Below are 18,868 nucleotides of genomic sequence, written 5' to 3'. Positions count from 1 at the left end.
AAATTAATGCAAAATATGTTTGCCTCTGATTGGACATGAAAACTTTTTTCTTGTGTATTATAGTTAAATATAGCAATACATTTTCAGAGGTAATGATAGATAATTCCAGATAATTCTTCATGGAGCTAATTATAGCAGGAGAGAGGCCCTCATTGTGCTTTCCATAAATGTTGGCTTTCTCCGTGTACTAAAGCACAGTTTCCCTGGAATGGCACACAAAAGACTGAAAACAAAAGAAAAAAGTCTGCAGAGAACTGGGGAAATCATCATCAAAATGGGCTGATAGCCATGTATTTAAAATGCTGATTATCAACGATTTTTTTAACTAACAACAATGAGATAGCAGAGAATTATTAACTTGATATGTCTTTGGGACTTGAGGGTTTTTTTTTTTTTTGATGGAAATATATTGATAGGAAAGGAAAAAAAAATAAGCTACATGGAAGTCTAAGAAGCAAGCCATCAAAAAAGAAATATGCAGAAGGCAAGGAATCCTAAGTTTTAGACCAGAGGAAAAAAAATATGTTGATAGTATTGATCCATTGGTCTTCTAAAAACTGTGAAAGTCATTAAGCCAGTAAGTTTTAGCCTGGTTTAGCTTTAACAAAAAAAGCTATATGAATGATTTCAATATATTAAATGATGTTTTATTTAGCTTTTGTTAACAATTATAAATATATTATGAATGTGTTTGGCTTCCCCAGTGAGCACCTGGGAAAACTGAGCTGATTTGCCCTTCCTTCTTGATGGCATTCATGTACTTTTTCCAAAGCTCTTTAAGATCGCCTACTTAAAGACCCTCTACTAATGATATGGAGGAATTAAAATTTAAATATAACCAATATTTATTTTTTATTATATTTTTCAGACTTGAGATTTAAAAAAAAAATCTCTGGACGCATGAAAGATAAAATAACAGGTTTGCCTTTTAAAGACCTTGAGTTGTACACTAAGAATAGATATGGGCTGAGTTCCTTTCTAGCATGAATTGGATTATCACTGAACATATAGCCATGAATCTATAATGCCAAGAGTTAGACATAAAACTTGGAAAGCTTATAGTTCCAATTTGTAGTAACGAAATTATAAGATAGAGTTATGCATATAGCTTTATCTTTCTTTATGAAGAACTCAGAGTAACAGTGCTTTTTTTTTTTTTTATCAACAGTGAAGTCTTTCCCTGGTAACATATAAACAGAAAAGTGGATATGAGGACTTATCATTGTTACTGAATTTTAAAAGTAATAAAGCATTTTTACGGAAAATATGTGGAAATTGAAAATACAATTTCCTTTACCAATGCACTATGTCAGTCTTTCTTGCAACTTAATTACTAAAGGATGACTTTGATTATCACACATTTTCTAGGTCAAAATTTCCCAAACTTCTGCTATATCAGAATTACTTGGAAGGCGTGTTAAAATATAGATTGCTGGGTTTCAAGCCCAGGGTTTCTGATTCAATAGGCAAGGCCTGAGAGCTGCATTTCTTGCAAGTGCTCAGGTAATCCAGGCCCAGAAAGGCCCATGGCTCTAGACACATGTTTAATTTCTGATCTAGCTTCTTAGTGTGCTTAGTAACTTTCCCTTTATTGAAAATGGGAAAGGCTGCTTAAAGGAGTTGTATAAATTTCAGTTTACTCATCTGCAGTAGACCAAATCAGCTTTGTCACTGGGAAGAATGACTTATGACAGTGGATGTTTTTAATAAAAGATTCTTCACACAGCATTGAAAGACAGGAAACCTTAAAAGGAAAAGAAAACTGATAAAACTATGCCCAAACAGGGATTTAAATTGCTAAAAACCTTTTTTTTTAAAAAAAAAAAAATACTGCCTGCTTACAAAGTAAAAGTTCATTTTCCCACACTAGAAAACACTTAGTTATCAATATTTTGTTCATATTTTTCCTTAGTCATCTTTTTTCCACTTGCCAGAAAAGAATTAATCATTCTCACCACTCACTGTCCCCCCCCAAAGTATACAATTGCTCTTGCCCTTATATATTTTACAACTTAAAAATGTACAGCATGACCCTACTAATTCAAGACTTTTATTTAAACTTTGGCAAGGTCCTATTAAATTTAAGATGTCATTAAACTACAGGACATCTAGGGCGCCTGGGTGGCTCAGTTGGTTAAGCGACTGCCTTCGGCTCAGGTCACGATCCTGGAGTCCCGGGATCGAGTCCCGCATCGGGCTCCCTGCTCGGCAGGGAGTCTGCTTCTCCCTCTCCCACTCCCCGTTTGTGTTCCCTCTCTCGCTGTGTCTTTCTCTGTCAAATAAATAAATAAAATCTTTAAAAAAAAAAAAACTACAGGACATCTATTACATTGAATAAATTATTCAGGATTCAAAACAATCTTTTCAAAGGTATGCAGGGCATCACCTACAGTTATATATGCTGTGCACTGCACAACTTCAGGAGGCACCATTGATCTAGACGATGATGTAAATGGTACTCTCTGGAATTGTGCAACCAGGTGTTCCTTAGTCAGAAATAATAGGCCAGGTTTAATAAGACAGACATAAAGTTCTTGTCTTAACTCCAAAATTCTTGGAGAATGGAGGAGACATGGCAGAAGAATTGCACATGTGATTTATGTCTGATTTAGTTGACTGCTGTTAGCTCAATGTGAGTCAATAATAATCTACACCTGCCCACAAAAACCATGGAAAGCTTAGTGTTTCAGTGGATCGGGTTTCTGGTGTGAGGGAAAGGAGAAGTCTCTTAGCTTCGTAGCTGGTAGAATGAATCCAGAGTTGACCACTTCTCAGTAACTGTTTTCAATCCTGCCTTGTTTGTAGGTAAACCAAGGCACCAACTGCTAATGTTATTTACAAAGAGCACTAAACAGATGTTCCACACGCAGCGTAATAACTGAGAACCTTAGACAGAAAAGCAAGAAATTGTTGAATTTTTTTCAATTAATTTCAGTGACCTGTGAACAAATATGTACTGGTTTTGCCAGTGAGGTATGCCAAAATAGCACCTTGATCCTGACTTTGGAATAAAAGTTTATGGAGTTTTTTGATAACTTCTAGCCTTTGACAACACAGCAGGGGAAGCTGAGAAAGGAGTTATTTTTAGCTGAATACTGGAAAATCATCCAGTTTCCTCTGCTCAGTCACTAATAATCCCAGACAGCCTTAAATAGAGTTGTTGATTAATTAATCTGTGTCCAAACATTTTATTTTTTTCTTAATGCTGTCGTTCAGGAACACTTGCTGTTAAACCTCGTCGTCTGGTTCTTCTCCTTAGAAGACCAACGTTAGCTGATAATGCCTATTAACACTTTACAGATGCTTTATAAAACCAGCGATATAATGCTTTGAGAGTGCCCACTCTTTATTTCCCACCCATTTTAATAATTCTGGCCCATCCTTTTCCACAGAAGCAAATGTACAAATGTGGAGACACTTCCGCATGAAGACCGAGTTCATAATGTGCATATCCAAAGCATCGACACTGATGCCGTATCCATGGTTCTCTAAGGGGAGGGTAATCTGTGATAACAAAATTGTATCCCTTCCTTCCTGCAATTACCTCACTATCCTTACAGCCTTGACATCTGGAAACCCACTGCTACAGTAGCAGCTGTGATTCCTGTTCTACAGCAGGAAGTTGACTACACATTCCAAAGCGCCCTCATTGTGATATTTTCTGGCTGCTTAAGGAGCTTGGATAGAGGAGAACACACTATTCTATACCAACCACAGTTTGGAACCATACAACAAAGTGTATCTTGTCACAATCTGAACCACTTATACGTATGGAAGTTTGTCTTTTTCTTCACGACAGATGACTGTTCATTGTGGTCGTAGTCCAAAGTTAGCCATGTTAGACGTTGCACACTTTATTAGGGAATTAAACCTGATTTTGTTCATAATTGACTATTTTCCGTAGTTTATTTGGTGGTTTCACCTCTGCCATAATTTTCTCAAGTAATCAGCATGGAAGAAGGCTTATCCAAAGACATGCTTCTATCTAAATACTTGGAAGAGAATTGATTAATTTAAGTTAGAAATTGTATTAGTTAGTATTAGAATAGCATTAGAGTATTAGAATAGTATTGTGAGAATCATTATGCCTTGCATTTGCTCACATAGGGCCTCACTTAACAGAGATTTTCAGATCCTTATCAATCTGCTAGAAATCAAGAGATCTCCAAAAGTAGTGCAGAATTATTAGTATTGGGCAAACACAGTTGTACTTTATCTTCACTAAACGTCTGAAACTATTTTGTGTTTCTGAGCCAGTAAAATTATAATATTGTTTATTCAGAATGCTTTTATTCCTTAAAAAGAATCAAAAGAAGTAACTACTGTGTTGTTTTACTGTTAATTTATCTTTAAAATGGCTACAAATAATAGTTTTCTTCATTATAAAAGCATTAGTGCTTTTTTACTCATCAAATTAAGAATGAAATGGATTTTAGTAACACCCTACAATTACCTTATTAATCAAAATTAGTACCAGTTATCTCCATGAAGCTAAACTGGTTTGCTGCAGAACAGGTTGAGGACTGCTGTGATTCAGAGCATAACTCTGCAAAAATATATTGATGTGATTTTTATTTAATTTACAAATTTTACTAAAGTTTTCCTCTTTCCTCTATTTCCCCCAAGATATAACAATATCCCCCATTGTATATTTTTATTTGCCTTAAATCTCCAATTTAATTTAGTTTTTCTTTTTTGCTTAATTATTTCATCTGGAATTTTATACTCATAAGTGATGAAATCTCAATCTCTCATAATTAAATAGTTGATTTAAAATAATTATTTATGTCTTCTATTCTAGTGACTGTAATCTCTGATATTCCCTTCTGGTTAGAAATATTTTTATGCTGGATTTATAATAAATTTCCTGTGATACTGATTCTGTGTATGCTTAAGCATTTGTCAGTTTTATCCAACTGTTCCTGTGATAACCAGAAGTTATTGTGCCTTCTAGTATTTTAATATTCCAATGTATGCTGAGTGTTTAAATAGCCATAAAAGCAATATTTGTTTGCATAGTTATTGGTTTGTTTACCTTCACTGCTCCAGAAAATCTTGCTAGGCAATCTGCCTAGGGCTGATACTTATAACCATTAGCAATTATGGATTCCAGAAAGTTGTTGACATGATTTTTTTAAAAAAACATTTCAAAATCAGATACAAAATATACAGTGTATTCCTAGGGTAGTTTTTTGTTGCCATTCATGCTCTTTCCCTTCTTGTTATCTTAGCTATAATTCACTTTTCATCAAAGTGCATTGAGTAATAGGAAATTCTGTATCAACTTTGGGTTCTTCCTAGACATTCATAGGCAGATGCATTATTTTCAAAATTAATAAAGCAAAATTATTTTTATATGATGGTGTTTTTACACATCATTTGTGTTTTGCAGGGGTTTGGGTAATATTGCCAGTGATGTACTTTTCATTGTCAAGGAATCCATCTACACAAAAGAGGCGCGGGTGCACCATCCAGCAGGTGGGGACTTCTGTCATCTGACATATGTATTGAGCTCTGGGGGTGATACAAAGAAGAATGCATAGGACACTGCTCTCAGGGAGATTACACTTTAGAGTCTGTACTAATACTATGCCACCGATGGGCAACAACAAAAGCTAGGCAAAGACTTTTTAACAGAAACCTCTCCATTCATCCCCACACTGGGACAGGCAACAAAAGAAGCCTCCGTTTCTGAAATATTTAGAAGAACAGCATTAATGAAGAGTTCAGTTACAAGCTTTGGTTGTGATTTTGTTTGCTTGTTGATGGGTGTTTTGCAGAAAAGCCTGACGCGCTTGAATTGTCCTTTGAGCATGATCTGCTCTAGAAATAGTGCTGAATAAGCTTTTTCCTTTTCTTTTCATTTTTTAAATAACTTAATTTTCTAAAAAAAACCTGTCAGTCAGAAAGTTGACTTTTAGAATTTTGTTATGTCATGATAGAACAAAATGTATCAAGGAAGAAAGAAAATAAATACTATTTGTGCGTATGACGTTTCACCTTTAAACTATTTCCAACCTGACTTCAGTAATTTATTATCAAGATTTTAGCAGTTTATTGTCAAGAGAGTAAAATTTGACAGAATAAAAATATGGTTTTTGGCCTTTAAATATACTACTTCAGTCATCCCCAAAGTTTCACCTAGAAAAGAAACTGGAAATAGTTCCTAAGCGTAAGAAAAGAGAATAGAAATAAACGATATTTATTTAACATTAGATTCAATCTTGGCAAAAAATATTCTTAACTTGGGATCTATTTTTTAAAATGATCTCTCATTTTTTAAAATTAAAAGGATCAAAATGTAAATGCTTAAGACCTAAAGTTTACTGGATTCTGGAAACTATCACTGGCATGCTGTGGTCTAAACACAATATTTGTTTTTGACATAAATTTACAATGAGCTATCAAGACTATGTGCAAATCACAATGAGTGATTCGTTTTGTCAGATTTTCCAAAGAACGAGACATAATGAATCTATTATGAACATCTCCCAGATCATATTTCCCCTTAAAATGTAACATACACATTTAGAATTTAAAGCTAAAAACTTGTTAACATATCACAAGTTTTCAGTAATTAAGAGACTTGGTCAGGAGAGAATTCAGTGTGATTTTGCAAATGGGGTTGCAGCATAAATTTTATTACAGATTATTGGCTAGTGTGGTTCCTCACGAAGGTCAAATGTATGTTTATGTTCTGTGAGTCTTCTAAGCAAAATATGTCCTTACTCTTTAAGAAACATGTATAGAAGAAGAGAAGAAAACAACAATGTTCTTAATTCCTAAGATACAAACCCCAGTAAACTGTACACATCAAGACACTTGGAATTAGAGTCTAGTCACTTTAAACCCAGATGTGTGTATTTTGAGCACATTTTTTTGAGCACTACATAGTCCTGAAGTAACCTAAAATAACAATGAAAGAAAACTAAGCTCTGCTGATAAAATACACTTTACTTTTTATGTGGTGTTAACAAAATGACTTAGATGGAAAATGAAATCTGTCTTAGCTTAAGACAGAAGCACAAAGACATTTCCCTTCTGGACAACAGACTTTGGCATTGAAAGATCAAAGGAACAATTTTATCTGCATTGTGACTACAGACCAAAAAATTTTACAGTATTCCTGTCTCCATGCTAGAGCTTATGTGTCTTTAATGGCATTTAAATTATAGCCCTTCGGCAGTCAAGCAGTCAAAACACCACGTCATCTGATGAGACACCATATTATAATCTGTCAGTATGTCTCATTTAAAAATTCTCCTATACTGTACTTGCCCTCATTTTTCACTTCTGCAAGAAAAATGGAGCAAATTGTTTTTTAAACTGGGTTTATGAGTTGACCTAATCAAGCTAGACAAAAGACATACTTTGGTTTATATTAACTTAATTAACTTAAACCAATTTGTAGATTTTTTTTCTTTTTATTGTGATAACCCCTCCACATTTTTTGCTTGTTTGTTTTTAGGGTTTTAATCTTTCTTACATATGAAATGATACATGGTTTATTATAGACAAATATTAAATGAAAATCAAGAATGTGTGTCCATTAGAGAATAATAGCTAAAATATTTTGTTCTTAAAGCAAAGTATTTTATGTTAAGCTAATATATAATAGAGGGATTATTATATATAAATGGAAGGAGCTGTTTTCTGAATTTTTGTGTATCATACAATATAGATGGTGTTTCAAATGTCACTGGAGAAACAAGTTTCGAATGTGTTCCTTTAAAATAATGTTTATTGTAGTGATTTAGCAATCAAAACTTTCTGAAAATGAGTATTTCACTTAGAACGTTCCTGCAGATAGGAAAATAAGATGTTACATTTTCTACAGAAACAGTGAGTTTTTTTCTCAAAAGTGTAAAAATTTTAAGAATTTTATTAAAAAGATATCAGCAAGAATATGAAATCAATTATCTTATACCTTAATACTATCCAATATTACATATATTTATAAATGGTTATAAGAGATATTTAAAAAAGTAAAATTTATTTTGTCTAGAAACATGTTAGATATGTAACTGATAGATAACTTTGTTACCATGTTTCAAAAATATAATGTGGGAACTCATGGATTTTCAAGTAGATTTACCTAAGTTTTTAAAATAATGTTTTTAAATCATATTAAGATTGGGATACGAGATGCTTGTTGACAATAAGTGATTTTAACGTGCGCATGGGAGGCATTTATTTTTTTTTTAAATGAAAGTGACACTACCTTAGATAAGCTTCAACTGAAAATATTTCTATTATATTATGTCCATCTGTTTTGGAAAGAGCCAACCATTACAAGTAAATTGATTCTTAAATTTTCAAACAATTTTGAACAACTTTTATTGCTAATAGTTTTGTGTAGAAAATCACAGACAGGGCACCTGGGTGGCTCAGATGGTTAAGCGTCTGCCTTCGGCTCAGGTCATGATCCCAGGGTCCTGGGATCGAGTCCCACATCGGGCTCCCGGCTCAGCGGGGAGCCTGCTTCTCCCTCTGACCCTCTCCCCTCTCATGCTGTTTCTCTCTCGCTCGCTCTCTAAAAAATAAATAAAATCTTTAAAAAAAAAAAAAAAGAAAATCACAGACAAGTATGCTGTGTGCTACATATTGAGTAGGAATGATGGGAATCACCAGACATACAGTAGGTTTGAGGAGTTAGGCCTAGAAATGCCAGGGTCCTTCAGCATATTTTACTTACCTGAGGAACTACAGAAGATATTTACTGAGCTTGGGACAATTTAATATATCACTTTTTCATGGAATCAGGATTGGATGTCTCCACACTTAGTTGACATTTGACGAGAAATCATGACAAGTATTTTATTTTCAGAAGTTGATGTAGCTAAATGGGGCCTTATAGTGCAATATTTTGATTTAAAATATGTATTTTTTTTTCCTGAGGTAGCAAAAAAATAGTGATTTTTAGGGATGAAAGAATAGAGTAGAATAAAAAATTTTCCATGTATGGAAAATAGTTGATCTTATATCCCCACTCTCTTCTATCCTAAAACCCAAGATATATCCTAGAATTATTTCTGGGAGTCTATTATTTGATAAATACAAAAAATTATATGCAATACAGTGAAAACTTATAAATCTATTACCCAGTTTAAGAACTAGAATGGTATCGAAAGTGTTTCTTCTTCCCTCTCTCCCTTCTTCCCCAGAAGCTACAGTTATCAAGGCCATTGCATACAAAGTTGTGTGAAGTGTGTACTTAACAAATGTACAAGATGTGCACTTTCATATCCAGCTGGGCCTGATATGAATGATGCCCTTTGAAGTGTGCAGTGTAACCTACACAGATTTTCACAATGGCTCTGCCACTTTCAAGACTTGTTTTGGGATTATCTTTTTATGTATTTATGATAGTTTTGCTTGTTTAAAGCTTTGCAAAAATGACATTTTCTAATAGCCTTACTAGTACTAGCTTTTTTCACTAAATATTACGTTGCTAAGGGTCATGGACATTGTTGCCTATAATTATATGCTTGTTTACTTCACCACTATATAGTATTCAATTGTGCAATACCCTCAATTTCTTTTTCTCTTCTCTTCTTTGACATTTGAGTTATTGCCTGCTTTGCAGTTAAACATGCTGTTGCTATAAATATCCTTGCATATGTCCTTTGGTGCACATGGGCAAGACATGTTCTAATGGACGAGAATAGGAATTTTGGAATCTTAAAGCTTATGGATGGAGTAAGGGTGTATGTGAAAAGTAAAAATTTAAAAGCTCTGATGAGGGTATATAAAGAATATTATGATACTCGGTTACATAAGACTTTCTTTAAAAGACCCAATTGTAAATACTTGCAGCATTTGTATGAGTACTATTTGTGTATAGACCTCAGTTCCATTTATAGGGAGCTATTTGGATGGCTCTATAAAATGCCTGCCTTGCTAAATCAATCAATCATTCTAGTCCAAACCCATTAGCCAGAAGAAGAAGCAAACCCAGAAGCCATTTTGGTTATCTTAACATGGATTAAATGAATTTATTTTAAACTCAGAAAATGGGGATTAAAATGAGATGATTCAGCCAAAGCAAAAATGATCAGTTTTACTCTCCTTTCCACATCCCATTCAGATTATTTTTGGAAATACTGAATACACACCAAAAACTGAAGATTGTGATTACGATTCTGAGGCAGGAAAATGTACCGACAATCATTAGATAGGGAGATATTTTTATGATGTAAAATATATATAACCTAAACTTTAGACCATTTTTAAGTGCACAGTTCAGTGGCATCAAATACGTCGAAATCATTGTGCAGCCATCATCACCATCCATCTCCAGAACATTTTTTCATCTTCCTAAACTGAAACTCCATACCCATTAAACAGTAAGTCTGCATTCCACCCTTCTCCTCTCTGGCCCTGGCAACCATCATTCTACCTTCTGTCTCTATGAACTTGACTACTCTACGTACCTCAAGTGGCATCATATCGTGTTTGCCTTCTTGTGATTGGCTTATTTTACTTAGCATCTTCAAGGTTCATCGAAGTTGTAACAAAACTTCCTCATCTTTGTGGGTGAATAATATTCCCTTGTATGTATACACCACATTTTGTTAATTCATTTATCTATTGATAGACAGTGGGTTGCTTCCACCTTTTAGTTATTGTCAATAGTGTTGCAATGAACGTGGGTGTACAAGTATCTGTTTGAGTCACTGCTTTGCCTTCTCTTTAGGTATGAAGATCTTTAAGAACTCCTGTAAGTCAGCCTCCTGAGCAGCTACTCCCCTAGGTGTCAAAAGAAAACCTAAAAATACTTTAAGATTGACAGAAGGAAGGATAGAGACAATCTACCTTTTATACTTTTTTTTTTTTTACAATGTTTCCCTTTTACTTGAACGCATTCATTTCTTTCAGGAATTACAATTAGATATTGATATAATATCCTGTTTGTTATTCTTTAACTTAAATAATATGTAATTCCTTGAGAATTTTAACTTTAGACATAAAGTTTTTACTTTAAAGAACACATTTGAGAAATACAATTTTACTCCTGCTACTTCCATTAATAATGGGTTATATTTGCATGGAATACTAATCAGCAAAATATTTTCTCCTACCTTATTAATATTTGCCAGCACTCACAATGTGATGATTGCTTGATAGATGAGTATATTAGATAGATAGGTAGAAAGATATGATACATAAATAGATAGATGATAGAGAGATAGGTAACTATTCAGTCTGGCTCAGCTTTCTTATACCTATTTTACAGAAGGGAACTGAGATTTTGAAAAGGTACAAGGCCTTCAGTTAGAAAGTGGCAGAAGTCCAAATTCAAACTTGGTCTTCCTGGTACCAAAACCCATTCTAACCATTACAGATTCTGTCCTCCCTTAGCTATGCTAATCCTCACCACAACGTCATGAAGTTGATTGGGAAGTTGAGAGCTATTCATTTTCTTTTGAGGAATGGAGTTCTGAGAGATTAAATCATTTGTTTAAGATTTCATAGCTGATAGGTGGTACAGCAAAAACTCAGGTCTTCTGTTCCATTCTTTATACTCCCCCTCCACCCCATAACTTACGCAGCCATGACTGCCATTGGTTTTTGTGGAAGTTAACATACTGTATCCCAAAAGTTAAAAGTCTGAACTATCGAAGCATTCCATGCTCATGGATTGGAAGTACCTTAACTATATGTAGTTTTAAAAATAGGCAAAATGTACAACTTGCGCTATGCCGCACTTCTTTTATCAACAGAGTAAGCATCACATTTTAGATTTGAGTTTAAAAATAGTTCTCCATCATCTGGACCTTAATCTCATTACTCTTAGGAAGAATTACTGTGAGAAATTTTCCTAAATATAAACTTAAGAGTGCATTTGTGCTTTTGTAGTATTAAAAATACTTTAAAGCTTTGATGCAAATCCTACTAGTCCGGAACTGATGCGACAGGAATTGTGCAGGTGCTTCAAAACTGAATCCTTCAAAGGGTTCCACCTAAGCTTGTCTTTATAGCTAACTGTGGATCACTGGCACTATTCTTCCAGTGTGCTAGTTTTTAATCCATAGAAAAATTCAGTAATTATTGCTAGAACTATTAGTAACCTAGCTGTGTTTGAATTTTAGTGAATACAGATGTTACTTGTGCATTAACATATGGGGAAGAGGGTATCTCCTAAAGGTACTTACTCATTATTTTTTGGATTAATCCAGTTTCGTGTCAAAGAACTGTAGTTTCCACACACTCATATGCAAATGAATAAGTATAAATGTAATGAATTTACCTTTTTTTATATATAGACTAAAAAAATTCACGCTCTAGTCACTTCATCAAAATATCTTTGCCCCTTTTATTGCAACGTATTTTCAAAAAGAAGGGGGGGAAATGCATTGTAAATGTTAAAATACAGAACTATATGAATGAAGTGCTTTTTAAAAATCCAGACCCAAACCCTCTTAAGTTTCTATTAAGAAAACAGGTATTACATCCTCTTATTACAAGTGTGTTTGTTCTCACCTCTCCCACTGCTGGGCTTCATTTCCACCTAGAGACATCTGTATACCAATCCCAGTAGTAAGTCCTCTGCTCTAACAAGTCACAGCTCACATGGCCTTCTCTCCTGGAGAATGAATTATTAGGTAATCTCTACCTTTATCCAATTGATTTCACTTCCTCCACATTTCAATTTCATTAGCATAAAACAGAACTTAATAATGACTACTTAAAACTAAAATCAAGGAAATGAAAAAATATTTTGTTGGTAAAAGATGGTTGGTAATAATATTAGAATATTTCCAGATGCAAGCAAAGTAGAGTTCACTAGAGAAAACTAGAAACATACCTATGTTTATACTTTTAATAAAGACACAACTTTAAAGATGCAAACATTCTGAAATATTTGTATAACACAATTTCATTTCCAAAGGAGAATGGTTATTTGTCCTCATTTTTCCCCATTTAAATGAATAAACTTTGTTTTTCTTATGATGGATTAGCTAACTGGAGAGGTTTTTTTTTTCCCCACACAAAATATAAATAGTAGTTTCCCAGACATCAACTTTGCAAAAAGCCTGATATTAACAGCTGATGTCGTCGTGTATGTTTGGAAGAACTATGTTCTGATTCTCAGAAGATACCTTACCAGAGTCCATTTGTTTTCAAGTTAGTGAAGTGGCCCTTCTGTAATGATAGTCTTCTTGTCACTTCCAAATATCCCTGTACTAAGGTACACAAAAAGTGAGACGCAGAATGTTTTTTAAAACTCTGAATAAATTGAAGGTAAGACATATTCTAAAATAATACATGGGGATAGATGAGTAAAAGAAGGCATTAACAAAATAAAACAAAATAAAATAAAATAAAGATGGTAGTCAAGAAGGCAGAGAAAGGGAAGCAATATGGAGAAGTAATGGGGGAGTTCTTTGTTGTCTCTGCCTTAGAAATATGAGGAATCTATGGGAAGGGGAAAATAAAGTTTTAGATGGCCTATTAATTTACTTCTAAAAAACTCATTACTTAAAGCAAGGATATTATTTTAAAAAATATATACATGTATGTTACTAAAATACAGATACATGTGACACACACACCCCCCCAAAACCATCAGTGTAACAATTCCTTTGTTTCTTAGAAACTACACATGAATTTCATTTTTTGAATAAAATGTACTGGTAAGCACTGTAGCAATTTCTAGAATTTGGTCACTCTTCTTTATGGTGGTAATTTGACTTGAATGTGTTAACTTGAATATTTAGATTTGAATGTGGCTGGAATTTTCTAATATGATCAAAATCCAGAGTATCTATGCTTTTTTTGCATCTGTGTTATATATATATATATATATGTATATATATATATATATTTTTTTTCCTTTTGACTTATCTGTTCGGAAATGGATTTCTACTAAATTTTCTTAGGTGCACTTGACAAGCTGTTGCTGAAAAATATTTCTTACTTTTTTATTGACTTATCCTGTAGATGTACTAATGTGCTACTGGCCATGCGAATTACATACAACTCTAGGAGACAAACACAATCTCCAGTTACAAATGAAGGGCACACATGGGTTATCCAACATGTGAGTCATCAAGAAATGCAATACTGTGCAAAGACTGGTGAATCACACAGTCTGTAAACGTGGCTTTTTGAGTTTTTCAGACAGATGCCTGCTGCAAAGCATAACAAAGAATAAGCAAGAAGAGGAGGGAGGGGAAAGGAGGAGAGGGGAAAATAAGGAGGGGCTCTCTATAATCAGTTTTTACTGTTCCTTAGTTTCTTGACCACTGAACCAAGGACAGAAAGGAAACTTGCAACTCTTTGTTACAGTTACCATTCTCATGTACATAGTGCCATTTGACAATTCTAAAATTTATCATATTCAATTTAGAATTGTTCTTTAAGTTTTGCACCCTATACACTATAAAGTGACATGAGGAGTAAGTTTCTGTGTTGTTTATTTGATGTTGTCTTCCACTCTGTGAGCACGGACTGTAAGCCTCACAATTACAACGACCCTAGTGCAGGAAAGAAAGAAGGGAGAAAGGAAGGTCTTCTAAGGTTATTTTAACATTTGTGAAATGTATTCACTTTCTAAAGCTCTGTCTCTTCCCTGTCCTCCTCGTCTTGAAACAATTCATATCAAAGAAAACATCTTCGCACAAAAAACATTAATTGTTGCTCTGGCCCATAATGTAGATATACCACTAACCATATGAAAAATAAGCAATAACCCCGGTAATTCTGTGTAGAAACTGTCCATACATTCAATTACCCATCAAGTAGGATCCAAACTCCTTACCACAGTGCTGAAAACTCTTCATATTCTAAGCTCAGAAACTGAGCATCTTCAGACATCCCCTTTGCCTCTCTCCTTACCCTGTGTTCCAGCTATAGTGGTCTAATATTTGTGTACTATTTCCCTGGCACATAAATTGTTATGCCCTGTTGCCATCTCTTTAAAACTCTTTCCCCTTGGAATGCCTCTGTATGTACATTTTTCTTCACAGATAATTTCTACTCGTCTCTTAGTGGACAAGAACTACTCAAAACTTTCCAGAATATTTTCATGGACTTTGTATTTAGAGAAAAGAAAACATTAAAAAGAAAAGGATTTAGGAATTGTGTAGCCCATCCTTTCCATTTTGCAGCTGAGGAAACTGAGGCACAGAGAGAGGATACTGCCCAAAGTCACACACCAATCAACGATAAGGCCAAGACTAACTACCCACCCCTCGCTGTTCTCTTCAGTGGTGATCACATCTGCCTTCGATTCAGACAATTCTGGAATTAACCTTGGGAAATGTGTGTTAAACTTTCTGAGTCTAAACCTAAAATTGGACATAAAAATAGGTAATCTAGAATAGTTTCTTTCTTTCCTTCCTTCTTTTCATAGTCTTGTGATTCCCAGTTTAGCCACTTAATCTACGTACCATATAGACTTTCTTACTTTCAGAAAGAACTGGGATATAGCAGCAGAAGATAGTAGTTAGCACATAGACTACGGGGTTAGATTTTTTTGGTTCAAATCTTAATCTACCTGGGTGCTTTGGGCAGGGCACTTAACTGCTGTGCCTCAATTTTCTCATTGGTAAACTGAGAATAATTAACTTACTGAATTCATTCACACATGCTTAGTCAGAGCTTTCTGTTCTAGCTTTGAGGATTTGGCAGTGAACCACACAGATAGAAGCCCTAATGGAGGTTCCATTCCAGGGGAGAGATAATCAACTGATAAATTATACCTGCCCTCCCCTTCTTCCAACCCACAGTAAGTGCTCTTTCTTCTGCCTGGGAGTTGCCTTCCTGCAGCTGTCTTAAAGGGTTAGCTTCCTCCCAGCATTCAGGTTCTTATAATCACCTTCACTGGGCACCTAATTTAAATTTCAATCCCACCCTTGTCACAGTTCAATTCCCTTTTCTGCTCTATTTCTAAAAATAATGATTCCTTTTTACTGTCTAACACACCATATGTTTTTATTAGTTTGTCTAGTTTATGGTGCATCTTCCTTACTCAAATGTAAACTCCATGAGGGCAAGGATGTTTGTCTGTTTTGTTCTCTGCTGTATCTGAAGAACCTAGGCCCACTTCAGTATGGGCCTAGTGTGGGCCCGGTATCTATTAGGGACTCCTTATCTATTTATTAAGTGACTGCATTAATACCTAGTGTAATGCCCTGTGGTGATATTTGCAATTAAGTAAAATAAAACAGAATTAAGTGTGTAGAGAGAAAGATCCGGGCACTATTTTAGATAAAGTGTTGAGGGTAGGCCTTACTAAGAGGGTGACCTTTGACTAGAGACACGAATGAATTGAGAAAAATAAGCCATGGGGATAACTGATGGTTGAACGTTTTAGATAGCAGGAACAGGGCGCCTGGGTGGCTCAGTTGGTTAAGCGACTGCCTCCGGCTCAGGTCATGATCCTGGAGTCCCTGGATCGAGTCCCGCATCGGGCTCCCTGCTCAGCAGGGAGTCTGCTTCTCCCTCTGACCCTCCTCCCTCTCATGTTCTCTGTCTCTCATTCTCTCTCTCACAAATAAATAAAATCTTAAAAAAAAAAAATTTAGATAGCAGGAACAGCAAAGGTCCTGAGGCTAATTCATATTTGACATGCTTTATTAATGGCAAGGAGACACAAGTGACTAGGGCAGAGTGAGTGAGAAGAAGGGTAAGAGACAAAGTGAGAGAAACCATTCAGACCATTCATGTAAACCATTGTGAGGATTGTGGATTTGATAATAAGAGAGCCAACCAAATTGAGGTATAGAGAGATGTTGAGAGAGTTGAAGCCAAATATCTGACGTGTACACGTATTCGATACAAGTTAGTTATTGTATACCAGGGATTGAGTCCCACTTGTAAGTTACAAATGAAGGCAATGAAAAGAACAAATAAATGAACACTGAATTTCCTTCCCAATTTCTACCCTTTATAACAACAACAACAAAATGCACAGAAGGCAACTTAGGATAGAAAGGGACATGTGGAAAGTTCTACTGAAAAAAAATATACTTAAAGACCGGGTCTCTCTCTCTCTATATATAGGATGGGTTATAATCTTATTTTTAAAAAGGCATATCACATGTAGCAGTTACACTCATAGAACCTGAAATATTGTAGTCCTAGTCTGTGTTACGCACTTTTCTGCGCTTACTTTTACTCTTATAATACACAGCTGTGTTTTATCAAATAATCAGTTAATGAAATGACAATAGTTTCCTGTCACAGAATTTGTTTATTCCAAACTACTGTTTGATCTCACAAACACACCAAAACATTACCAGCCAGACCATTTAACCTCTTTAAAATATCCCCCCTTGGAGGAAATGAGTTTTTACTATTGATAACAGCAATCCAAATTCTGTAGATGTTTATATTCATCCTAATGCAATAAAGTACATGGTAACATTAAAGATTGTACTTTACTCTATACCTTATTGATCAAGATTTTGTATTAATTATTTTCTACCTGCAGCACAGCTTCTGGAATCTTCGATAAATATGACGGCATTTCTGAAGAGAAAAATTTCAAATCACCTAGTAATTAATTCATTGTCAAGGTGGCAATAGATTCAGTGTACTACCGAAGCCTGTTCTTTCAGCCTCACCAGAGAAAAAGGGAACTGCTTTCTTAAAAGACTCAAAATAGGAGTCTTTGAGGGTTTTTAAAATTAAGGGCCATGCTTATACTTCTTTATTTAGTCCAATTCTTGTGTAATAGTGAGCATCTAATCCATTTAGCAGATTTTATTTGTCAAGCTAAAAAAGCATATGCTATATTTAGTTCCAGCAAGAGTTGTAGAAATCAGTTGAAAAAATTCACATAGAGTTAGTAGAACATGGAGGCTTTTAATTATTTTACTTGTACAAAGGGCACAGCAATTGGGCAGACTGCCTACTATACATTATAAATTAATTCCATTTGTCCTGAAAACTTGTTCATTATTTCAGTACTTTGAATTTTGGCTGCCCTAATTAATCTCTGTTTTATAACTCAGGCACTTGAACCTCTGCAAAGGCTGCATTTTTCCAGCCTATAATCACACTCTCAACAGACAGCCAAGTGCTGGGGACAATGGTTCCTTCACCCTCTCAGCTATACCTCGGCTTCCGTGGAGACAGACTTTCTGTCTCTGATTTATGTGCTGAGTCCTCCTTGAGAGGACTCCTGGGTGGAGAAATGCACATCCCTAAGGCAGATTACTTGCCTCAGTCTGTGGCCCTATCACCTGAATTCTGTCACTTGAGCACTGGTAGAGAGCCAAAAGGCACCTTGGAATATTCCCTAGAAGATAGGAACCCACCCTGCAATCAGCCTTTGCAGGTTACATCTGCTTTCTTTTAAATCCCTGCACTGTGAAGTGTGTTGTACTCAGGGGTCTTGATGCTGCCCTTCCTCACCATGGCAGAGGGGCCTGGAGCAAAGGGATATGGTAGGCGCACGCTGCCAACTCACGCCTTGGCAGCATAAAGGGTCAGCAGTTACCATCTTGCACTTCACTCTCACAGTTCTCTTGCTACATGACTGCTCTTTTGAAATGAATAGAAAGCTATTTTTAACTTCAGTTATTGTTCATTTAGAATGAAAAAAAAATGTGCTTTATCTGACCTTTTCTGATTATTTTCCTTTTATTTCATATAATGATGCAGAGAAAGTCCTTACAATGAATTCTGTGTTCAAACAAACAAACAAACAAACAAGCTCCAATTTACTTGTCAGCTAGTTCTTCATTTATTTCTGGAAAATCTACTCCCTAAATCTTATCAAGGAATCATAGAAGAAAGCTAGCACATTGTTTTGCTTATTGATTCTTCTGGTAATTGTGAAGGTAAGAATGGGGCCATGACTCCATCACAGATAAGGACAGGGGTCCAGGATGGCTCCTGATGCCTGACTTTATAG

At 35.1% G+C, this 18,868-nt stretch overlaps 1 long non-coding RNA gene across 12 annotated transcripts in view; it reads left to right on the top strand.

Annotated features, from left to right (window-relative positions):
* LOC115939606 (uncharacterized) overlaps nucleotides 1–18,868 on the top strand; it is a 92,269-nt gene that overhangs the window by 40,672 nt on the left and 32,729 nt on the right. For 3 of the 12 annotated variants that reach the window (XR_014146524.1, XR_014146527.1, XR_014146531.1), the window contains one exon: nucleotides 5,393–5,478. The exons of 3 other annotated variants lie outside the window; for them this stretch is intronic. This is a non-coding gene — a long non-coding RNA (uncharacterized LOC115939606). 6 more of the 12 variants (XR_004074391.2, XR_014146526.1, XR_014146528.1 and 3 more) reach the window with 5 other exon arrangements.

The sequence above is a fragment of the Leptonychotes weddellii genome, chromosome 6 (assembly GCF_054177405.1).
Source record: "Leptonychotes weddellii isolate Sample4059 chromosome 6, ASM5417740v2, whole genome shotgun sequence".
In the NCBI taxonomy this organism is placed as follows: Eukaryota; Metazoa; Chordata; class Mammalia; order Carnivora; family Phocidae; genus Leptonychotes; species Leptonychotes weddellii.
The sequence above is the reverse complement of the archived record's forward strand: the minus strand, read 5'-3'. Positions and strand labels throughout refer to the sequence as shown.